General features: G+C 54.8%; 23 non-coding genes across 23 annotated transcripts; all 23 read left to right on the top strand.

The window, feature by feature from the left end:
• Positions 1-52: 52 nt before the first annotated feature.
• On the top strand, positions 53-171 carry LOC126118221 (5S ribosomal RNA). The gene has a single exon (XR_007525662.1). It is a non-coding gene; the product is annotated as a 5S ribosomal RNA (ribosomal RNA).
• An 841-nt stretch (positions 172-1,012) lies between these two features.
• LOC126118252 (5S ribosomal RNA) lies at positions 1,013-1,131 on the top strand. Its single transcript, XR_007525690.1, has one exon. It is a non-coding gene; the product is annotated as a 5S ribosomal RNA (ribosomal RNA).
• An 835-nt stretch (positions 1,132-1,966) lies between these two features.
• On the top strand, positions 1,967-2,085 carry LOC126118219 (5S ribosomal RNA). The gene has a single exon (XR_007525660.1). It is a non-coding gene; the product is annotated as a 5S ribosomal RNA (ribosomal RNA).
• An 852-nt stretch (positions 2,086-2,937) lies between these two features.
• On the top strand, positions 2,938-3,056 carry LOC126118218 (5S ribosomal RNA). The gene has a single exon (XR_007525659.1). It is a non-coding gene; the product is annotated as a 5S ribosomal RNA (ribosomal RNA).
• An 841-nt stretch (positions 3,057-3,897) lies between these two features.
• LOC126118216 (5S ribosomal RNA) lies at positions 3,898-4,016 on the top strand. The gene has a single exon (XR_007525658.1). It is a non-coding gene; the product is annotated as a 5S ribosomal RNA (ribosomal RNA).
• Positions 4,017-4,857: 841 nt separating this feature from the next.
• LOC126118215 (5S ribosomal RNA) lies at positions 4,858-4,976 on the top strand. The gene has a single exon (XR_007525657.1). It is a non-coding gene; the product is annotated as a 5S ribosomal RNA (ribosomal RNA).
• An 841-nt stretch (positions 4,977-5,817) lies between these two features.
• Positions 5,818-5,936, top strand: LOC126118214 (5S ribosomal RNA). Its single transcript, XR_007525656.1, has one exon. It is a non-coding gene; the product is annotated as a 5S ribosomal RNA (ribosomal RNA).
• Positions 5,937-6,777: 841 nt separating this feature from the next.
• Positions 6,778-6,896, top strand: LOC126118213 (5S ribosomal RNA). Its single transcript, XR_007525655.1, has one exon. It is a non-coding gene; the product is annotated as a 5S ribosomal RNA (ribosomal RNA).
• Positions 6,897-7,737: 841 nt separating this feature from the next.
• Positions 7,738-7,856, top strand: LOC126118251 (5S ribosomal RNA). Its single transcript, XR_007525689.1, has one exon. It is a non-coding gene; the product is annotated as a 5S ribosomal RNA (ribosomal RNA).
• An 836-nt stretch (positions 7,857-8,692) lies between these two features.
• Positions 8,693-8,811, top strand: LOC126118212 (5S ribosomal RNA). The gene has a single exon (XR_007525654.1). It is a non-coding gene; the product is annotated as a 5S ribosomal RNA (ribosomal RNA).
• Positions 8,812-9,663: 852 nt separating this feature from the next.
• LOC126118211 (5S ribosomal RNA) lies at positions 9,664-9,782 on the top strand. The gene has a single exon (XR_007525653.1). It is a non-coding gene; the product is annotated as a 5S ribosomal RNA (ribosomal RNA).
• An 841-nt stretch (positions 9,783-10,623) lies between these two features.
• Positions 10,624-10,742, top strand: LOC126118210 (5S ribosomal RNA). Its single transcript, XR_007525652.1, has one exon. It is a non-coding gene; the product is annotated as a 5S ribosomal RNA (ribosomal RNA).
• An 832-nt stretch (positions 10,743-11,574) lies between these two features.
• On the top strand, positions 11,575-11,693 carry LOC126118209 (5S ribosomal RNA). The gene has a single exon (XR_007525651.1). It is a non-coding gene; the product is annotated as a 5S ribosomal RNA (ribosomal RNA).
• Positions 11,694-12,545: 852 nt separating this feature from the next.
• Positions 12,546-12,664, top strand: LOC126118207 (5S ribosomal RNA). Its single transcript, XR_007525649.1, has one exon. It is a non-coding gene; the product is annotated as a 5S ribosomal RNA (ribosomal RNA).
• An 841-nt stretch (positions 12,665-13,505) lies between these two features.
• LOC126118205 (5S ribosomal RNA) lies at positions 13,506-13,624 on the top strand. The gene has a single exon (XR_007525648.1). It is a non-coding gene; the product is annotated as a 5S ribosomal RNA (ribosomal RNA).
• An 852-nt stretch (positions 13,625-14,476) lies between these two features.
• Positions 14,477-14,595, top strand: LOC126118204 (5S ribosomal RNA). The gene has a single exon (XR_007525647.1). It is a non-coding gene; the product is annotated as a 5S ribosomal RNA (ribosomal RNA).
• An 841-nt stretch (positions 14,596-15,436) lies between these two features.
• On the top strand, positions 15,437-15,555 carry LOC126118203 (5S ribosomal RNA). Its single transcript, XR_007525646.1, has one exon. It is a non-coding gene; the product is annotated as a 5S ribosomal RNA (ribosomal RNA).
• Positions 15,556-16,401: 846 nt separating this feature from the next.
• On the top strand, positions 16,402-16,520 carry LOC126118249 (5S ribosomal RNA). The gene has a single exon (XR_007525688.1). It is a non-coding gene; the product is annotated as a 5S ribosomal RNA (ribosomal RNA).
• Positions 16,521-17,429: 909 nt separating this feature from the next.
• On the top strand, positions 17,430-17,548 carry LOC126118231 (5S ribosomal RNA). Its single transcript, XR_007525671.1, has one exon. It is a non-coding gene; the product is annotated as a 5S ribosomal RNA (ribosomal RNA).
• Positions 17,549-18,394: 846 nt separating this feature from the next.
• LOC126118274 (5S ribosomal RNA) lies at positions 18,395-18,513 on the top strand. The gene has a single exon (XR_007525710.1). It is a non-coding gene; the product is annotated as a 5S ribosomal RNA (ribosomal RNA).
• Positions 18,514-19,391: 878 nt separating this feature from the next.
• LOC126118230 (5S ribosomal RNA) lies at positions 19,392-19,510 on the top strand. The gene has a single exon (XR_007525670.1). It is a non-coding gene; the product is annotated as a 5S ribosomal RNA (ribosomal RNA).
• An 840-nt stretch (positions 19,511-20,350) lies between these two features.
• Positions 20,351-20,469, top strand: LOC126118334 (5S ribosomal RNA). Its single transcript, XR_007525765.1, has one exon. It is a non-coding gene; the product is annotated as a 5S ribosomal RNA (ribosomal RNA).
• An 846-nt stretch (positions 20,470-21,315) lies between these two features.
• Positions 21,316-21,434, top strand: LOC126118333 (5S ribosomal RNA). Its single transcript, XR_007525764.1, has one exon. It is a non-coding gene; the product is annotated as a 5S ribosomal RNA (ribosomal RNA).
• The last annotated feature ends 484 nt before the right edge of the window (positions 21,435-21,918 follow it).

The following is a 21,918-nucleotide window of genomic DNA, read 5'->3' as shown; positions in this document are numbered from 1 at the left end:
GTTGGGAGAAAAGCCGAACGCGAATTCTGCCGTGCTCCTACATTAGATGAGCGCCAACGGCCATACCATGATGAATACACCGGTTCTCGTCCGATCACCGAAGTTAAGCATCATCGGGCTCGGCTAGTACTTGGATGGGTGACCGCCTGGGAAACCCGGGTGCTGTTGGCTCCCCTACTGTTTTTTTTTTGTTATGTCGCCAGCCCAATTTTCAAACTACCTTTCTGTTGTGACAAAGATGCTTCCTTAAGCCTTTTAAACTACTGTAATGGAACGAAAATGCAGTAATTAACTCAGTTTGAGGGAGAATGTGCTAACCAAGTTTGCCAAGAAGACTTTGAAAACGACAAAACACTACGAATCGGCAGGTGATTTCTGAAATACGTCACCGCCTATTGTTGTGTAGGTGTGTTGAGTTCCAAATTTGATTTGTAACCACGAACTTATTCCTTAGTCGTCTCGTCTCGTCTCGTCCCGCAGACGTTTGTCGTGCTTGCGCTGTCATATGGACCACGACCCGAGCGGCAGCGAGCGGCAGTCGAGCAAAGTCGGGACAAGTCGGGACGGGGACAGGGACAGGGATAGGAATGGTGCGAATGCACTGCAAACTACGCAGACACCTGGTGTGAGGCGAGGCGAGGCGAGGCGTGGCGAGGCGAGGAAGCCCACATCGCTACCAGTGGGCCCTCCAGCACGACACTGCCACACCCCGCACAGGCCCTCCGCTGAACACCAGGGACAAGATGCGTCCTCCGCTAGTGTCGAAGGCTGCACGCGCCCAGCGAATGACAGGGGGTGCAACGAGCAGCAGTGCGTCTAACACACGCGGCGGTGCGCCCGCCAATTCGGCCGTCACTCTGCTGGGACGCCGGGCGCGCCTCCCCGCGCCGTCCTCGAGGAACTGGCGGTTGCGGAAGGAAGCGCTTTCGGCAAATGCGGCCGAAAACTAACATTTTGTGTGTTGGGAGAAAAGCCGAACGCGAATTCTGCCGTGCTCCTACATTAGATGAGCGCCAACGGCCATACCATGATGAATACACTGGTTCTCGTCCGATCACCGAAGTTAAGCATCATCGGGCCCGGCCAGTACTTGGATGGGTGACCGCCTGGGAAACCCGGGTGCTGTTGGCTCCCTTACTGTTTTTTTTTTTTTGTTATGTCGCCATCCCAAATTTCAAACTACCTTTCTGTTGTGACAAAGATGCTTCCTTAAGCCTTTTAAACTACTGTAATGGTACGAAAATGCAGTAATTAACTCAGTTTGAGGGAGAATGTGCTAACCAAGTTTGCCAAAAAGACTTTGAAAACGACAAAACAGTACGAATCGGCAGGTGATTTCTGAAATACGTCACCGCCTATTGTTGTGTAGGAGTGTAGAGTTCCAAATTTGATTTGTAACCACGAATTTATTCCTTAGTCGTCTCGTCTCGTCTCGTCCCGCAGACGTTTGTCGTGCTTGCGCTGTCATATGGACTACGACCCGAGCGGCAGCGAGCGGCAGTCGAGCAAAGTCGGGACAAGTCGGGACGGGGACAGGGACAGGGATAGGAATGGTGCGAATGCACTGCAAACTTACGCAGACACCTGGTGTGAGGCGAGGCGAGGCGAGGCGAGGAAGCCCACATCGCTACCAGTGGGCCCTCCAGCACGACACTGCCACACCCCGCACAGGCCCTCCGCTGAACACCAGGGACAAGATGCGTCCTCCGCTAGTGTCGAAGGCTGCACGCGCCCAGCGAATGACAGGGGGTGCAACGAGCAGCAGTGCGTCTAACACACGCGGCGGTGCGCCCGCCAATTCGGCCGTCACTCTGCTGGGACGCCGGGCGTGCCTCCCCGCGCCGTCCTCGAGGAACTGGCGGTTGCGGAAGGAAGCGCTTTCGTCAAATGCGGCCGAAAACTAACATTTTGTGTGTTGGGAGAAAAGCCGAACGCGAATTCTGCCGTGCTCCTACATTAGATGAGCGCCAACGGCCATACCATGATGAATACACCGGTTCTCGTCCGATCACCGAAGTTAAGCATCATCGGGCTCGGCTAGTACTTGGATGGGTGACCGCCTGGGAAACCCGGGTGCTGTTGGCTCCCTTACTGTTTTTTTTTTTGTTATGTCGCCAGCCCAATTTTCAAACTACCTTTCTGTTGTGACAAAGATGCTTCCTTAAGCCTTTTAAACTACTGTAATGGAACGAAAATGCAGTAATTAACTCAGTTTGAGGGAGAATGTGCTAACCAAGTTTGCCAAGAAGACTTTGAAAACGACAAAACACTACGAATCGGCAGGTGATTTCTGAAATACGTCACCGCCTATTGTTGTGTAGGTGTGTTGAGTTCCAAATTTGATTTGTAACCACGAACTTATTCCTTAGTCGTCTCGTCTCGTCTCGTCTCGTCCCGCAGACGTTTGTCGTGCTTGCGCTGTCATATGGACCACGACCCGAGCGGCAGCGAGCGGCAGTCGAGCAAAGTCGGGACAAGTCGGGACGGGGACAGGGACAGGGATAGGAATGGTGCGAATGCACTGCAAACTACGCAGACACCTGGTGTGAGGCGAGGCGAGGCGAGGCGAGGCGTGGCGAGGCGAGGAAGCCCACATCGCTACCAGTGGGCCCTCCAGCACGACACTGCCACACCCCGCACAGGCCCTCCGCTGAACACCAGGGACAAGATGCGTCCTCCGCTAGTGTCGAAGGCTGCACGCGCCCAGCGAATGACAGGGGGTGCAACGAGCAGCAGTGCGTCTAACACACGCGGCGGTGCGCCCGCCAATTCGGCCGTCACTCTGCTGGGACGCCGGGCGTGCCTCCCCGCGCCGTCCTCGAGGAACTGGCGGTTGCGGAAGGAAGCGCTTTCGTCAAATGCGGCCGAAAACTAACATTTTGTGTGTTGGGAGAAAATCCGAACGCGAATTCTGCCGTGCTCCTACTTTAGATGAGCGCCAACGGCCATACCATGATGAATACACCGGTTCTCGTCCGATCACCGAAGTTAAGCATCATCGGGCTCGGCTAGTACTTGGATGGGTGACCGCCTGGGAAACCCGGGTGCTGTTGGCTCCCTTACTGTTTTTTTTTTGTTATGTCGCCAGCCCAATTTTCAAACTACCTTTCTGTTGTGACAAAGATGCTTCCTTAAGCCTTTTAAACTACTGTAATGGAACGAAAATGCAGTAATTAACTCAGTTTGAGGGAGAATGTGCTAACCAAGTTTGCCAAGAAGACTTTGAAAACGACAAAACACTACGAATCGGCAGGTGATTTCTGAAATACGTCACCGCCTATTGTTGTGTAGGTGTGTTGAGTTCCAAATTTGATTTGTAACCACGAACTTATTCCTTAGTCGTCTCGTCTCGTCTCGTCCCGCAGACGTTTGTCGTGCTTGCGCTGTCATATGGACCACGACCCGAGCGGCAGCGAGCGGCAGTCGAGCAAAGTCGGGACAAGTCGGGACGGGGACAGGGACAGGGATAGGAATGGTGCGAATGCACTGCAAACTACGCAGACACCTGGTGTGAGGCGAGGCGAGGCAAGGCGTGGCGAGGCGAGGAAGCCCACATCGCTACCAGTGGGCCCTCCAGCACGACACTGCCACACCCCGCACAGGCCCTCCGCTGAACACCAGGGACAAGATGCGTCCTCCGCTAGTGTCGAAGGCTGCACGCGCCCAGCGAATGACAGGGGGTGCAACGAGCAGCAGTGCGTCTAACACACGCGGCGGTGCGCCCGCCAATTCGGCCGTCACTCTGCTGGGACGCCGGGCGTGCCTCCCCGCGCCGTCCTCGAGGAACTGGCGGTTGCGGAAGGAAGCGCTTTCGTCAAATGCGGCCGAAAACTAACATTTTGTGTGTTGGGAGAAAAGCCGAACGCGAATTCTGCCGTGCTCCTACATTAGATGAGCGCCAACGGCCATACCATGATGAATACACCGGTTCTCGTCCGATCACCGAAGTTAAGCATCATCGGGCTCGGCTAGTACTTGGATGGGTGACCGCCTGGGAAACCCGGGTGCTGTTGGCTCCCCTACTGTTTTTTTTTTGTTATGTCGCCAGCCCAATTTTCAAACTACCTTTCTGTTGTGACAAAGATGCTTCCTTAAGCCTTTTAAACTACTGTAATGGAACGAAAATGCAGTAATTAACTCAGTTTGAGGGAGAATGTGCTAACCAAGTTTGCCAAGAAGACTTTGAAAACGACAAAACACTACGAATCGGCAGGTGATTTCTGAAATACGTCACCGCCTATTGTTGTGTAGGTGTGTTGAGTTCCAAATTTGATTTGTAACCACGAACTTATTCCTTAGTCGTCTCGTCTCGTCTCGTCCCGCAGACGTTTGTCGTGCTTGCGCTGTCATATGGACCACGACCCGAGCGGCAGCGAGCGGCAGTCGAGCAAAGTCGGGACAAGTCGGGACGGGGACAGGGACAGGGATAGGAATGGTGCGAATGCACTGCAAACTACGCAGACACCTGGTGTGAGGCGAGGCGAGGCAAGGCGTGGCGAGGCGAGGAAGCCCACATCGCTACCAGTGGGCCCTCCAGCACGACACTGCCACACCCCGCACAGGCCCTCCGCTGAACACCAGGGACAAGATGCGTCCTCCGCTAGTGTCGAAGGCTGCACGCGCCCAGCGAATGACAGGGGGTGCAACGAGCAGCAGTGCGTCTAACACACGCGGCGGTGCGCCCGCCAATTCGGCCGTCACTCTGCTGGGACGCCGGGCGTGCCTCCCCGCGCCGTCCTCGAGGAACTGGCGGTTGCGGAAGGAAGCGCTTTCGTCAAATGCGGCCGAAAACTAACATTTTGTGTGTTGGGAGAAAAGCCGAACGCGAATTCTGCCGTGCTCCTACATTAGATGAGCGCCAACGGCCATACCATGATGAATACACCGGTTCTCGTCCGATCACCGAAGTTAAGCATCATCGGGCTCGGCTAGTACTTGGATGGGTGACCGCCTGGGAAACCCGGGTGCTGTTGGCTCCCCTACTGTTTTTTTTTTGTTATGTCGCCAGCCCAATTTTCAAACTACCTTTCTGTTGTGACAAAGATGCTTCCTTAAGCCTTTTAAACTACTGTAATGGAACGAAAATGCAGTAATTAACTCAGTTTGAGGGAGAATGTGCTAACCAAGTTTGCCAAGAAGACTTTGAAAACGACAAAACACTACGAATCGGCAGGTGATTTCTGAAATACGTCACCGCCTATTGTTGTGTAGGTGTGTTGAGTTCCAAATTTGATTTGTAACCACGAACTTATTCCTTAGTCGTCTCGTCTCGTCTCGTCCCGCAGACGTTTGTCGTGCTTGCGCTGTCATATGGACCACGACCCGAGCGGCAGCGAGCGGCAGTCGAGCAAAGTCGGGACAAGTCGGGACGGGGACAGGGACAGGGATAGGAATGGTGCGAATGCACTGCAAACTACGCAGACACCTGGTGTGAGGCGAGGCGAGGCGAGGCGTGGCGAGGCGAGGAAGCCCACATCGCTACCAGTGGGCCCTCCAGCACGACACTGCCACACCCCGCACAGGCCCTCCGCTGAACACCAGGGACAAGATGCGTCCTCCGCTAGTGTCGAAGGCTGCACGCGCCCAGCGAATGACAGGGGGTGCAACGAGCAGCAGTGCGTCTAACACACGCGGCGGTGCGCCCGCCAATTCGGCCGTCACTCTGCTGGGACGCCGGGCGTGCCTCCCCGCGCCGTCCTCGAGGAACTGGCGGTTGCGGAAGGAAGCGCTTTCGTCAAATGCGGCCGAAAACTAACATTTTGTGTGTTGGGAGAAAATCCGAACGCGAATTCTGCCGTGCTCCTACTTTAGATGAGCGCCAACGGCCATACCATGATGAATACACCGGTTCTCGTCCGATCACCGAAGTTAAGCATCATCGGGCTCGGCTAGTACTTGGATGGGTGACCGCCTGGGAAACCCGGGTGCTGTTGGCTCCCTTACTGTTTTTTTTTTGTTATGTCGCCAGCCCAATTTTCAAACTACCTTTCTGTTGTGACAAAGATGCTTCCTTAAGCCTTTTAAACTACTGTAATGGAACGAAAATGCAGTAATTAACTCAGTTTGAGGGAGAATGTGCTAACCAAGTTTGCCAAGAAGACTTTGAAAACGACAAAACACTACGAATCGGCAGGTGATTTCTGAAATACGTCACCGCCTATTGTTGTGTAGGTGTGTTGAGTTCCAAATTTGATTTGTAACCACGAACTTATTCCTTAGTCGTCTCGTCTCGTCTCGTCCCGCAGACGTTTGTCGTGCTTGCGCTGTCATATGGACCACGACCCGAGCGGCAGCGAGCGGCAGTCGAGCAAAGTCGGGACAAGTCGGGACGGGGACAGGGACAGGGATAGGAATGGTGCGAATGCACTGCAAACTACGCAGACACCTGGTGTGAGGCGAGGCGAGGCAAGGCGTGGCGAGGCGAGGAAGCCCACATCGCTACCAGTGGGCCCTCCAGCACGACACTGCCACACCCCGCACAGGCCCTCCGCTGAACACCAGGGACAAGATGCGTCCTCCGCTAGTGTCGAAGGCTGCACGCGCCCAGCGAATGACAGGGGGTGCAACGAGCAGCAGTGCGTCTAACACACGCGGCGGTGCGCCCGCCAATTCGGCCGTCACTCTGCTGGGACGCCGGGCGTGCCTCCCCGCGCCGTCCTCGAGGAACTGGCGGTTGCGGAAGGAAGCGCTTTCGTCAAATGCGGCCGAAAACTAACATTTTGTGTGTTGGGAGAAAAGCCGAACGCGAATTCTGCCGTGCTCCTACATTAGATGAGCGCCAACGGCCATACCATGATGAATACACCGGTTCTCGTCCGATCACCGAAGTTAAGCATCATCGGGCTCGGCTAGTACTTGGATGGGTGACCGCCTGGGAAACCCGGGTGCTGTTGGCTCCCCTACTGTTTTTTTTTTGTTATGTCGCCAGCCCAATTTTCAAACTACCTTTCTGTTGTGACAAAGATGCTTCCTTAAGCCTTTTAAACTACTGTAATGGAACGAAAATGCAGTAATTAACTCAGTTTGAGGGAGAATGTGCTAACCAAGTTTGCCAAGAAGACTTTGAAAACGACAAAACACTACGAATCGGCAGGTGATTTCTGAAATACGTCACCGCCTATTGTTGTGTAGGTGTGTTGAGTTCCAAATTTGATTTGTAACCACGAACTTATTCCTTAGTCGTCTCGTCTCGTCTCGTCCCGCAGACGTTTGTCGTGCTTGCGCTGTCATATGGACCACGACCCGAGCGGCAGCGAGCGGCAGTCGAGCAAAGTCGGGACAAGTCGGGACGGGGACAGGGACAGGGATAGGAATGGTGCGAATGCACTGCAAACTACGCAGACACCTGGTGTGAGGCGAGGCGAGGCGAGGCGTGGCGAGGCGAGGAAGCCCACATCGCTACCAGTGGGCCCTCCAGCACGACACTGCCACACCCCGCACAGGCCCTCCGCTGAACACCAGGGACAAGATGCGTCCTCCGCTAGTGTCGAAGGCTGCACGCGCCCAGCGAATGACAGGGGGTGCAACGAGCAGCAGTGCGTCTAACACACGCGGCGGTGCGCCCGCCAATTCGGCCGTCACTCTGCTGGGACGCCGGGCGCGCCTCCCCGCGCCGTCCTCGAGGAACTGGCGGTTGCGGAAGGAAGCGCTTTCGGCAAATGCGGCCGAAAACTAACATTTTGTGTGTTGGGAGAAAAGCCGAACGCGAATTCTGCCGTGCTCCTACATTAGATGAGCGCCAACGGCCATACCATGATGAATACACTGGTTCTCGTCCGATCACCGAAGTTAAGCATCATCGGGCCCGGCCAGTACTTGGATGGGTGACCGCCTGGGAAACCCGGGTGCTGTTGGCTCCCTTACTGTTTTTTTTTTTTTTGTTATGTCGCCATCCCAAATTTCAAACTACCTTTCTGTTGTGACAAAGATGCTTCCTTAAGCCTTTTAAACTACTGTAATGGTACGAAAATGCAGTAATTAACTCAGTTTGAGGGAGAATGTGCTAACCAAGTTTGCCAAAAAGACTTTGAAAACGACAAAACAGTACGAATCGGCAGGTGATTTCTGAAATACGTCACCGCCTATTGTTGTGTAGGAGTGTAGAGTTCCAAATTTGATTTGTAACCACGAATTTATTCCTTAGTCGTCTCGTCTCGTCTCGTCCCGCAGACGTTTGTCGTGCTTGCGCTGTCATATGGACTACGACCCGAGCGGCAGCGAGCGGCAGTCGAGCAAAGTCGGGACAAGTCGGGACGGGGACAGGGACAGGGATAGGAATGGTGCGAATGCACTGCAAACTTACGCAGACACCTGGTGTGAGGCGAGGCGAGGCGAGGCGAGGAAGCCCACATCGCTACCAGTGGGCCCTCCAGCACGACACTGCCACACCCCGCACAGGCCCTCCGCTGAACACCAGGGACAAGATGCGTCCTCCGCTAGTGTCGAAGGCTGCACGCGCCCAGCGAATGACAGGGGGTGCAACGAGCAGCAGTGCGTCTAACACACGCGGCGGTGCGCCCGCCAATTCGGCCGTCACTCTGCTGGGACGCCGGGCGTGCCTCCCCGCGCCGTCCTCGAGGAACTGGCGGTTGCGGAAGGAAGCGCTTTCGTCAAATGCGGCCGAAAACTAACATTTTGTGTGTTGGGAGAAAAGCCGAACGCGAATTCTGCCGTGCTCCTACATTAGATGAGCGCCAACGGCCATACCATGATGAATACACCGGTTCTCGTCCGATCACCGAAGTTAAGCATCATCGGGCTCGGCTAGTACTTGGATGGGTGACCGCCTGGGAAACCCGGGTGCTGTTGGCTCCCTTACTGTTTTTTTTTTTGTTATGTCGCCAGCCCAATTTTCAAACTACCTTTCTGTTGTGACAAAGATGCTTCCTTAAGCCTTTTAAACTACTGTAATGGAACGAAAATGCAGTAATTAACTCAGTTTGAGGGAGAATGTGCTAACCAAGTTTGCCAAGAAGACTTTGAAAACGACAAAACACTACGAATCGGCAGGTGATTTCTGAAATACGTCACCGCCTATTGTTGTGTAGGTGTGTTGAGTTCCAAATTTGATTTGTAACCACGAACTTATTCCTTAGTCGTCTCGTCTCGTCTCGTCTCGTCCCGCAGACGTTTGTCGTGCTTGCGCTGTCATATGGACCACGACCCGAGCGGCAGCGAGCGGCAGTCGAGCAAAGTCGGGACAAGTCGGGACGGGGACAGGGACAGGGATAGGAATGGTGCGAATGCACTGCAAACTACGCAGACACCTGGTGTGAGGCGAGGCGAGGCGAGGCGAGGCGTGGCGAGGCGAGGAAGCCCACATCGCTACCAGTGGGCCCTCCAGCACGACACTGCCACACCCCGCACAGGCCCTCCGCTGAACACCAGGGACAAGATGCGTCCTCCGCTAGTGTCGAAGGCTGCACGCGCCCAGCGAATGACAGGGGGTGCAACGAGCAGCAGTGCGTCTAACACACGCGGCGGTGCGCCCGCCAATTCGGCCGTCACTCTGCTGGGACGCCGGGCGTGCCTCCCCGCGCCGTCCTCGAGGAACTGGCGGTTGCGGAAGGAAGCGCTTTCGTCAAATGCGGCCGAAAACTAACATTTTGTGTGTTGGGAGAAAATCCGAACGCGAATTCTGCCGTGCTCCTACTTTAGATGAGCGCCAACGGCCATACCATGATGAATACACCGGTTCTCGTCCGATCACCGAAGTTAAGCATCATCGGGCTCGGCTAGTACTTGGATGGGTGACCGCCTGGGAAACCCGGGTGCTGTTGGCTCCCTTACTGTTTTTTTTTTGTTATGTCGCCAGCCCAATTTTCAAACTACCTTTCTGTTGTGACAAAGATGCTTCCTTAAGCCTTTTAAACTACTGTAATGGAACGAAAATGCAGTAATTAACTCAGTTTGAGGGAGAATGTGCTAACCAAGTTTGCCAAGAAGACTTTGAAAACGACAAAACACTACGAATCGGCAGGTGATTTCTGAAATACGTCACCGCCTATTGTTGTGTAGGTGTGTTGAGTTCCAAATTTGATTTGTAACCACGAACTTATTCCTTAGTCGTCTCGTCTCGTCTCGTCCCGCAGACGTTTGTCGTGCTTGCGCTGTCATATGGACCACGACCCGAGCGGCAGCGAGCGGCAGTCGAGCAAAGTCGGGACAAGTCGGGACGGGGACAGGGACAGGGATAGGAATGGTGCGAATGCACTGCAAACTACGCAGACACCTGGTGTGAGGCGAGGCGAGGCGAGGCGTGGCGAGGCGAGGAAGCCCACATCGCTACCAGTGGGCCCTCCAGCACGACACTGCCACACCCCGCACAGGCCCTCCGCTGAACACCAGGGACAAGATGCGTCCTCCGCTAGTGTCGAAGGCTGCACGCGCCCAGCGAATGACAGGGGGTGCAACGAGCAGCAGTGCGTCTAACACACGCGGCGGTGCGCCCGCCAATTCGGCCGTCACTCTGCTGGGACGCCGGGCGTGCCTCCCCGCGCCGTCCTCGAGGAACTGGCGGTTGCGGAAGGAAGCGCTTTCGTCAAATGCGGCCGAAAACTAACATTTTGTGTGTTGGGAGAAAATCCGAACGCGAATTCTGCCGTGCTCCTACTTTAGATGAGCGCCAACGGCCATACCATGATGAATACACCGGTTCTCGTCCGATCACCGAAGTTAAGCATCATCGGGCTCGGCTAGTACTTGGATGGGTGACCGCCTGGGAAACCCGGGTGCTGTTGGCTCCCTTACTGTTTTTTTTTTGTTATGTCGCCAGCCCAATTTTCAAACTACCTTTCTGTTGTGACAAAGATGCTTCCTTAAGCCTTTTAAACTACTGTAATGGTACGAAAATGCAGTAATTAACTCAGTTTGAGGGAGAATGTGCTAACCAAGTTTGCCAAAAAGACTTTGAAAACGACAAAACAGTACGAATCGGCAGGTGATTTCTGAAATACGTCACCGCCTATTGTTGTGTAGGAGTGTAGAGTTCCAAATTTGATTTGTAACCACGAATTTATTCCTTAGTCGTCTCGTCTCGTCTCGTCCCGCAGACGTTTGTCGTGCTTGCGCTGTCATATGGACTACGACCCGAGCGGCAGCGAGCGGCAGTCGAGCAAAGTCGGGACAAGTCGGGACGGGGACAGGGACAGGGATAGGAATGGTGCGAATGCACTGCAAACTTACGCAGACACCTGGTGTGAGGCGAGGCGAGGCGAGGCGAGGAAGCCCACATCGCTACCAGTGGGCCCTCCAGCACGACACTGCCACACCCCGCACAGGCCCTCCGCTGAACACCAGGGACAAGATGCGTCCTCCGCTAGTGTCGAAGGCTGCACGCGCCCAGCGAATGACAGGGGGTGCAACGAGCAGCAGTGCGTCTAACACACGCGGCGGTGCGCCCGCCAATTCGGCCGTCACTCTGCTGGGACGCCGGGCGTGCCTCCCCGCGCCGTCCTCGAGGAACTGGCGGTTGCGGAAGGAAGCGCTTTCGTCAAATGCGGCCGAAAACTAACATTTTGTGTGTTGGGAGAAAAGCCGAACGCGAATTCTGCCGTGCTCCTACATTAGATGAGCGCCAACGGCCATACCATGATGAATACACCGGTTCTCGTCCGATCACCGAAGTTAAGCATCATCGGGCTCGGCTAGTACTTGGATGGGTGACCGCCTGGGAAACCCGGGTGCTGTTGGCTCCCTTACTGTTTTTTTTTTTGTTATGTCGCCAGCCCAATTTTCAAACTACCTTTCTGTTGTGACAAAGATGCTTCCTTAAGCCTTTTAAACTACTGTAATGGAACGAAAATGCAGTAATTAACTCAGTTTGAGGGAGAATGTGCTAACCAAGTTTGCCAAGAAGACTTTGAAAACGACAAAACACTACGAATCGGCAGGTGATTTCTGAAATACGTCACCGCCTATTGTTGTGTAGGTGTGTTGAGTTCCAAATTTGATTTGTAACCACGAACTTATTCCTTAGTCGTCTCGTCTCGTCTCGTGTCGTCCCGCAGACGTTTGTCGTGCTTGCGCTGTCATATGGACCACGACCCGAGCGGCAGCGAGCGGCAGTCGAGCAAAGTCGGGACAAGTCGGGACGGGGACAGGGACAGGGATAGGAATGGTGCGAATGCACTGCAAACTACGCAGACACCTGGTGTGAGGCGAGGCGAGGCGAGGCGAGGCGTGGCGAGGCGAGGAAGCCCACATCGCTACCAGTGGGCCCTCCAGCACGACACTGCCACACCCCGCACAGGCCCTCCGCTGAACACCAGGGACAAGATGCGTCCTCCGCTAGTGTCGAAGGCTGCACGCGCCCAGCGAATGACAGGGGGTGCAACGAGCAGCAGTGCGTCTAACACACGCGGCGGTGCGCCCGCCAATTCGGCCGTCACTCTGCTGGGACGCCGGGCGTGCCTCCCCGCGCCGTCCTCGAGGAACTGGCGGTTGCGGAAGGAAGCGCTTTCGTCAAATGCGGCCGAAAACTAACATTTTGTGTGTTGGGAGAAAATCCGAACGCGAATTCTGCCGTGCTCCTACTTTAGATGAGCGCCAACGGCCATACCATGATGAATACACCGGTTCTCGTCCGATCACCGAAGTTAAGCATCATCGGGCTCGGCTAGTACTTGGATGGGTGACCGCCTGGGAAACCCGGGTGCTGTTGGCTCCCTTACTGTTTTTTTTTTGTTATGTCGCCAGCCCAATTTTCAAACTACCTTTCTGTTGTGACAAAGATGCTTCCTTAAGCCTTTTAAACTACTGTAATGGAACGAAAATGCAGTAATTAACTCAGTTTGAGGGAGAATGTGCTAACCAAGTTTGCCAAGAAGACTTTGAAAACGACAAAACACTACGAATCGGCAGGTGATTTCTGAAATACGTCACCGCCTATTGTTGTGTAGGTGTGTTGAGTTCCAAATTTGATTTGTAACCACGAACTTATTCCTTAGTCGTCTCGTCTCGTCTCGTCCCGCAGACGTTTGTCGTGCTTGCGCTGTCATATGGACCACGACCCGAGCGGCAGCGAGCGGCAGTCGAGCAAAGTCGGGACAAGTCGGGACGGGGACAGGGACAGGGATAGGAATGGTGCGAATGCACTGCAAACTACGCAGACACCTGGTGTGAGGCGAGGCGAGGCGAGGCGTGGCGAGGCGAGGAAGCCCACATCGCTACCAGTGGGCCCTCCAGCACGACACTGCCACACCCCGCACAGGCCCTCCGCTGAACACCAGGGACAAGATGCGTCCTCCGCTAGTGTCGAAGGCTGCACGCGCCCAGCGAATGACAGGGGGTGCAACGAGCAGCAGTGCGTCTAACACACGCGGCGGTGCGCCCGCCAATTCGGCCGTCACTCTGCTGGGACGCCGGGCGTGCCTCCCCGCGCCGTCCTCGAGGAACTGGCGGTTGCGGAAGGAAGCGCTTTCGTCAAATGCGGCCGAAAACTAACATTTTGTGTGTTGGGAGAAAAGCCGAACGCGAATTCTGCCGTGCTCCTACATTAGATGAGCGCCAACGGCCATACCATGATGAATACACCGGTTCTCGTCCGATCACCGAAGTTAAGCATCATCGGGCTCGGCTAGTACTTGGATGGGTGACCGCCTGGGAAACCCGGGTGCTGTTGGCTCCCTTACTGTTTTTTTTTTTGTTATGTCGCCAGCCCAATTTTCAAACTACCTTTCTGTTGTGACAAAGATGCTTCCTTAAGCCTTTTAAACTACTGTAATGGAACGAAAATGCAGTAATTAACTCAGTTTGAGGGAGAATGTGCTAACCAAGTTTGCCAAGAAGACTTTGAAAACGACAAAACACTACGAATCGGCAGGTGATTTCTGAAATACGTCACCGCCTATTGTTGTGTAGGTGTGTTGAGTTCCAAATTTGATTTGTAACCACGAACTTATTCCTTAGTCGTCTCGTCTCGTCTCGTGTCGTCCCGCAGACGTTTGTCGTGCTTGCGCTGTCATATGGACCACGACCCGAGCGGCAGCGAGCGGCAGTCGAGCAAAGTCGGGACAAGTCGGGACGGGGACAGGGACAGGGATAGGAATGGTGCGAATGCACTGCAAACTACGCAGACACCTGGTGTGAGGCGAGGCGAGGCGAGGCGAGGCGTGGCGAGGCGAGGAAGCCCACATCGCTACCAGTGGGCCCTCCAGCACGACACTGCCACACCCCGCACAGGCCCTCCGCTGAACACCAGGGACAAGATGCGTCCTCCGCTAGTGTCGAAGGCTGCACGCGCCCAGCGAATGACAGGGGGTGCAACGAGCAGCAGTGCGTCTAACACACGCGGCGGTGCGCCCGCCAATTCGGCCGTCACTCTGCTGGGACGCCGGGCGTGCCTCCCCGCGCCGTCCTCGAGGAACTGGCGGTTGCGGAAGGAAGCGCTTTCGTCAAATGCGGCCGAAAACTAACATTTTGTGTGTTGGGAGAAAATCCGAACGCGAATTCTGCCGTGCTCCTACTTTAGATGAGCGCCAACGGCCATACCATGATGAATACACCGGTTCTCGTCCGATCACCGAAGTTAAGCATCATCGGGCTCGGCTAGTACTTGGATGGGTGACCGCCTGGGAAACCCGGGTGCTGTTGGCTCCCTTACTGTTTTTTTTTTGTTATGTCGCCAGCCCAATTTTCAAACTACCTTTCTGTTGTGACAAAGATGCTTCCTTAAGCCTTTTAAACTACTGTAATGGAACGAAAATGCAGTAATTAACTCAGTTTGAGGGAGAATGTGCTAACCAAGTTTGCCAAGAAGACTTTGAAAACGACAAAACACTACGAATCGGCAGGTGATTTCTGAAATACGTCACCGCCTATTGTTGTGTAGGTGTGTTGAGTTCCAAATTTGATTTGTAACCACGAACTTATTCCTTAGTCGTCTCGTCTCGTCTCGTCCCGCAGACGTTTGTCGTGCTTGCGCTGTCATATGGACCACGACCCGAGCGGCAGCGAGCGGCAGTCGAGCAAAGTCGGGACAAGTCGGGACGGGGACAGGGACAGGGATAGGAATGGTGCGAATGCACTGCAAACTACGCAGACACCTGGTGTGAGGCGAGGCGAGGCGAGGCGTGGCGAGGCGAGGAAGCCCACATCGCTACCAGTGGGCCCTCCAGCACGACACTGCCACACCCCGCACAGGCCCTCCGCTGAACACCAGGGACAAGATGCGTCCTCCGCTAGTGTCGAAGGCTGCACGCGCCCAGCGAATGACAGGGGGTGCAACGAGCAGCAGTGCGTCTAACACACGCGGCGGTGCGCCCGCCAATTCGGCCGTCACTCTGCTGGGACGCCGGGCGTGCCTCCCCGCGCCGTCCTCGAGGAACTGGCGGTTGCGGAAGGAAGCGCTTTCGTCAAATGCGGCCGAAAACTAACATTTTGTGTGTTGGGAGAAAAGCCGAACGCGAATTCTGCCGTGCTCCTACATTAGATGAGCGCCAACGGCCATACCATGATGAATACACCGGTTCTCGTCCGATCACCGAAGTTAAGCATCATCGGGCTCGGCTAGTACTTGGATGGGTGACCGCCTGGGAAACCCGGGTGCTGTTGGCTCCCTTACTGTTTTTTTTTTGTTATGTCGCCAGCCCAATTTTCAAACTACCTTTCTGTTGTGACAAAGATGCTTCCTTAAGCCTTTTAAACTACTGTAATGGAACGAAAATGCAGTAATTAACTCAGTTTGAGGGAGAATGTGCTAACCAAGTTTGCCAAGAAGACTTTGAAAACGACAAAACACTACGAATCGGCAGGTGATTTCTGAAATACGTCACCGCCTATTGTTGTGTAGGTGTGTTGAGTTCCAAATTTGATTTGTAACCACGAACTTATTCCTTAGTCGTCTCGTCTCGTCTCGTCTCGTCCCGCAGACGTTTGTCGTGCTTGCGCTGTCATATGGACCACGACCCGAGCGGCAGCGAGCGGCAGTCGAGCAAAGTCGGGACAAGTCGGGACGGGGACAGGGACAGGGATAGGAATGGTGCGAATGCACTGCAAACTACGCAGACACCTGGTGTGAGGCGAGGCGAGGCGAGGCGAGGCGTGGCGAGGAAGCCCACATCGCTACCAGTGGGCCCTCCAGCACGACACTGCCACACCCCGCACAGGCCCTCCGCTGAACACCAGGGACAAGATGCGTCCTCCGCTAGTGTCGAAGGCTGCACGCGCCCAGCGAATGACAGGGGGTGCAACGAGCAGCAGTGCGTCTAACACACGCGGCGGTGCGCCCGCCAATTCGGCCGTCACTCTGCTGGGACGCCGGGCGCGCCTCCCCGCGCCGTCCTCGAGGAACTGGCGGTTGCGGAAGGAAGCGCTTTCGGCAAATGCGGCCGAAAACTAACATTTTGTGTGTTGGGAGAAAAGCCGAACGCGAATTCTGCCGTGCTCCTACATTAGATGAGCGCCAACGGCCATACCATGATGAATACACTGGTTCTCGTCCGATCACCGAAGTTAAGCATCATCGGGCCCGGCCAGTACTTGGATGGGTGACCGCCTGGGAAACCCGGGTGCTGTTGGCTCCCTTACTGTTTTTTTTTTTTTGTTATGTCGCCATCCCAAATTTCAAACTACCTTTCTGTTGTGACAAAGATGCTTCCTTAAGCCTTTTAAACTACTGTAATGGTACGAAAATGCAGTAATTAACTCAGTTTGAGGGAGAATGTGCTAACCAAGTTTGCCAAAAAGACTTTGAAAACGACAAAACAGTACGAATCGGCAGGTGATTTCTGAAATACGTCACCGCCTATTGTTGTGTAGGAGTGTAGAGTTCCAAATTTGATTTGTAACCACGAATTTATTCCTTAGTCGTCTCGTCTCGTCTCGTCCCGCAGACGTTTGTCGTGCTTGCGCTGTCATATGGACTACGACCCGAGCGGCAGCGAGCGGCAGTCGAGCAAAGTCCGTTTGTCGTGCTTGCGCTGTCATATGGACTACGACCCGAGCGGCAGCGAGCGGCAGTCGAGCAAAGTCGGGACAAGTCGGGACGGGGACAGGGACAGGGATAGGAATGGTGCGAATGCACTGCAAACTTACGCAGACACCTGGTGTGAGGCGAGGCGAGGCGAGGCGAGGCGAGGAAGCCCACATCGCTACCAGTGGGCCCTCCAGCACGACACTGCCACACCCCGCACAGGCCCTCCGCTGAACACCAGGGACAAGATGCGTCCTCCGCTAGTGTCTAAGGCTGCACGCGCCCAGCGAATGACAGGGGGTGCAACGAGCAGCAGTGCGTCTCACACACGCGGCGGTGCGCCCGCCAATTCGGCCGTCACTCTGCTGGGTCGCCGGGCGCGCCTCCCCGCGCCGTCCTCGAGCAACTGGCGGTTGCGGAAGGAAGCGCTTTCGTCAAATGCGGCCGAAAACTAACATTTTGTGTGTTGGGAGAAAAGCCGAACGCGAATTCTGCCGTGCTCCTACATTAGATGAGCGCCAACGGCCATACCATGATGAATACACCGGTTTTCGTCCGATCACCGAAGTTAAGCATCATCGGGCCCGGCTAGTACTTGGATGGGTGACCGCCTGGGAAACCCGGGTGCTGTTGGCTCCCTTACTGTTTTTTTTTTGTTATGTCGCCAGCCCAATTTTCAAACTACCTTTCTGTTGTGACAAAGGTGCTTCCTTAAGCCTTTTAAACTACTGTAATGGAACGAAAATGCAGTAATTAACTCAGTTTGAGGGAGAATGTGCTAACCAAGTTTGCCAAGAAGACTTTGAAAACGACAAAATAGTACGAATCGGCAGGTGATTTCTGAAATACGTCACCGCCTATTGATGTGTAGGTGTGTTGAGTTCCAAATTTGATTTGTAACCACGAATTTATTCCTTAGTCGTCTCGTCTCGTCTCGTCTCGTCCCGCAGACGTTTGTCGTGCTTGCGCTGTCATATGGACCACGACCCGAGCGGCAGCGAGCGGCAGTCGAGCAAAGTCGGGACAAGTCGGGACGGGGACAGGGACAGGGATAGGAATGGTGCGAATGCACTGCAAACTACGCAGACACCTGGTGTGAGGCGAGGCGAGGCGAGGCGTGGCGAGGCGAGGAAGCCCACATCGCTACCAGTGGGCCCTCCAGCACGACACTGCCACACCCCGCACAGGCCCTCCGCTGAACACCAGGGACAAGATGCGTCCTCCGCTAGTGTCGAAGGCTGCACGCGCCCAGCGAATGACAGGGGGTGCAACGAGCAGCAGTGCGTCTAACACACGCGGCGGTGCGCCCGCCAATTCGGCCGTCACTCTGCTGGGACGCTGGGCGTGCCTCCCCGCGCCGTCCTCGAGGAACTGGCGGTTGCGGAAGGAAGCGCTTTCGTCAAATGCGGCCGAAAACTAACATTTTGTGTTTTGGGAGAAAAGCCGAACGCGAATTCTGCCGTGCTCCTACATTAGATGAGCGCCAACGGCCAAACCATGATGAATACACCGGTTCTCGTCCGATCACCGAAGTTAAGCATCATCGGGCCCGGCTAGTACTTGGATGGGTGACCGCCTGGGAAACCCGGGTGCTGCTGGCTCCCTTCCTGTTTTTTTTTTTGTTATGTCGCCAGCCCAATTTTCAAACTACCTTTCTGTTGTGACAAAGATGCTTCTTTAAGCCTTTTAAACTACTGTAATGGTACGAAAATGCAGTAATTAACTCAGTTTGAGGGAGAATGTGCTAACCAAGTTTGCCAAGAAGACTTTGAAAACGACAAAACAGTACGAATCGGCAGGTGATTTCTGAAATACGTCACCGCCTAATTTTGTGTAGGAGTGTAGAGTTCCAAATTTGATTTGTAACCACGAATTTATTCCTTAGTCGTCTCGTCTCGTCTCGTCTCGTCTCGTCCCGCAGACGTTTGTCGTGCTTGCGCTGTCATATGGACCACGACCCGAGCGGCAGCGAGCGGCAGTCGAGCAAAGTCGGGACAAGTCGGGACGGGGACAGGGACAGGGACAGGGATGGGAATGGTGCGAATGCACTGCAAACTACGCAGACACCTGGTGTGAGGAGAGGCGAGGCGAGGCGAGGCGACGCGAGGCGACGCGAGGCGACGCGAGGAAGCCCACATCGCTACCAGTGGGCCCTCCAGCACGACACTGCCACACCCCGCACAGGCCCTCCGCTGAACACCAGGGACAAGATGCGTCCTCCGCTAGTGTCGAAGGCTGCACGCGCCCAGCGAATGACAGGGGGTGCAACGAGCAGCAGTGCGTCTCACACACGCGGCGGTGCGCCCGCCAATTCGGCCGTCACTCTGCTGGGACGCCGGGCGCGCCTCCCCGCGCCGTCCTCGAGGAACTGGCGGTTGCGGAAGGAAGCGCTTTCGTCAAATGCGGCCGAAAACTAACATTTTGTGTGTTGGGAGACAAGCCGAATGCGAATTCTGCCGTGCTCCTACATTAGATGAGCGCCAACGGCCATACCATGATGAATACACCGGTTTTCGTCCGATCACCGAAGTTAAGCATCATCGGGCCCGGCTAGTACTTGGATGGGTGACCGCCTGGGAAACCCGGGTGCTGTTGGCTCCCTTCCTGTTTTTTTTTTTTTGTAATGTCGCCAGCCCAATTTTCAAACTACCTTTCTGTTGTGACAAAGATGCTTCCTTAAGCCTTTTAAACTACTGTAATGGTACGAAAATGCAGTAATTAACTCAGTTTGAGGGAGAATGTGCTAACCAAGTTTGCCAAGAAGACTTTGAAAACGACAAAACAGTACGAATCGGCAGGTGATTTCTGAAATACGTCACCGCCTATTGTTGTGTAGGAGTTTAGAGTTCCAAATTTGATTTGTAACCACGAATTTATTCCTTAGTCGTCTCGTCTCGTCTCGTTCCGCAGACGTTTGTCGTGCTTGCGCTGTCATATGGACTACGACCCGAGCGGCAGCGAGCGGCAGTCGAGCAAAGTCGGGACAAGTCGGGACGGGGACAGGGACAGGGATAGGAATGGTGCGAATGCACTGCAAACTTACGCAGACACCTGGTGTGAGGCGAGGCGAGGCGAGGCGAGGCGAGGAAGCCCACATCGCTACCAGTGGGCCCTCCAGCACGACACTGCCACACCCCGCACAGGCCCTCCGCTGAACACCAGGGACAAGATGCGTCCTCCGCTAGTGTCTAAGGCTGCACGCGCCCAGCGAATGACAGGGGGTGCAACGAGCAGCAGTGCGTCTCACACACGCGGCGGTGCGCCCGCCAATTCGGCCGTCACTCTGCTGGGTCGCCGGGCGCGCCTCCCCGCGCCGTCCTCGAGCAACTGGCGGTTGCGGAAGGAAGCGCTTTCGTCAAATGCGGCCGAAAACTAACATTTTGTGTGTTGGGAGAAAAGCCGAACGCGAATTCTGCCGTGCTCCTACATTAGATGAGCGCCAACGGCCATACCATGATGAATACACCGGTTCTCGTCCGATCACCGAAGTTAAGCATCATCGGGCCCGGCTAGTACTTGGATGGGTGACCGCCTGGGAAACCCGGGTGCTGTTGGCTCCCTTACTGTTTTTTTTTTGTTATGTCGCCAGCCCAATTTTCAAACTACCTTTCTGTTGTGACAAAGGTGCTTCCTTAAGCCTTTTAAACTACTGTAATGGAACGAAAATGCAGTAATTAACTCAGTTTGAGGGAGAATGTGCTAACCAAGTTTGCCAAGAAGACTTTGAAAACGACAAAATAGTACGAATCGGCAGGTGATTTCTGAAATACGTCACCGCCTATTGATGTGTAGGTGTGTTGAGTTCCAAATTTGATTTGTAACCACGAATTTATTCCTTAGTCGTCTCGTCTCGTCTCGTCTCGTCCCGCAGACGTTTGTCGTGCTTGCGCTGTCATATGGACCACGACCCGAGCGGCAGCGAGCGGCAGTCGAGCAAAGTCGGGACAAGTCGGGACGGGGACAGGGACAGGGATAGGAATGGTGCGAATGCACTGCAAACTACGCAGACACCTGGTGTGAGGCGAGGCGAGGCGAGGCGTGGCGAGGCGAGGAAGCCCACATCGCTACCAGTGGGCCCTCCAGCACGACACTGCCACACCCCGCACAGGCCCTCCGCTGAACACCAGGGACAAGATGCGTCCTCCGCTAGTGTCGAAGGCTGCACGCGCCCAGCGAATGACAGGGGGTGCAACGAGCAGCAGTGCGTCTAACACACGCGGCGGTGCGCCCGCCAATTCGGCCGTCACTCTGCTGGGACGCTGGGCGTGCCTCCCCGCGCCGTCCTCGAGGAACTGGCGGTTGCGGAAGGAAGCGCTTTCGTCAAATGCGGCCGAAAACTAACATTTTGTGTGTTGGGAGAAAAGCCGAACGCGAATTCTGCCGTGCTCCTACATTAGATGAGCGCCAACGGCCATACCATGATGAATACACCGGTTCTCGTCCGATCACCGAAGTTAAGCATCATCGGGCCCGGCTAGTACTTGGATGGGTGACCGCCTGGGAAACCCGGGTGCTGTTGGCTCCCTTACTGTTTTTTTTTTGTTATGTCGCCAGCCCAATTTTCAAACTACCTTTCTGTTGTGACAAAGATGCTTCCTTAAGCCTTTTAAACTACTGTAATGGAACGAAAATGCAGTAATTAACTCAGTTTGAGGGAGAATGTGCTAACCAAGTTTGCCAAGAAGACTTTGAAAACGACAAAACACTACGAATCGGCAGGTGATTTCTGAAATACGTCACCGCCTATTGTTGTGTAGGAGTGTAGAGTTCCAAATTTGATTTGTAACCACGAATTTATTCCTTAGTCGTCTCGTCTCGTCTCGTCCCGCAGACGTTTGTCGTGCTTTCGCTGTCATATGGACTACGACCCGAGCGGCAGCGAGAGGCAGTCGAGCAAAGTCGGGACAAGTCGGGACGGGGACAGGGACAGGGATAGGAATGGTGCGAATGCACTGCAAACTTACGCAGACACCTGGTGTGAGGCGAGGCGAGGCGAGGCGAGGCGA

Source organism: Schistocerca cancellata, unplaced genomic scaffold, assembly GCF_023864275.1.
Source record: "Schistocerca cancellata isolate TAMUIC-IGC-003103 unplaced genomic scaffold, iqSchCanc2.1 HiC_scaffold_350, whole genome shotgun sequence".
Taxonomy (NCBI): Eukaryota; Metazoa; Arthropoda; class Insecta; order Orthoptera; family Acrididae; genus Schistocerca; species Schistocerca cancellata.
Note: the sequence above shows the minus strand (reverse complement) of the source record. Positions and strands in the feature narration are given on the sequence as shown.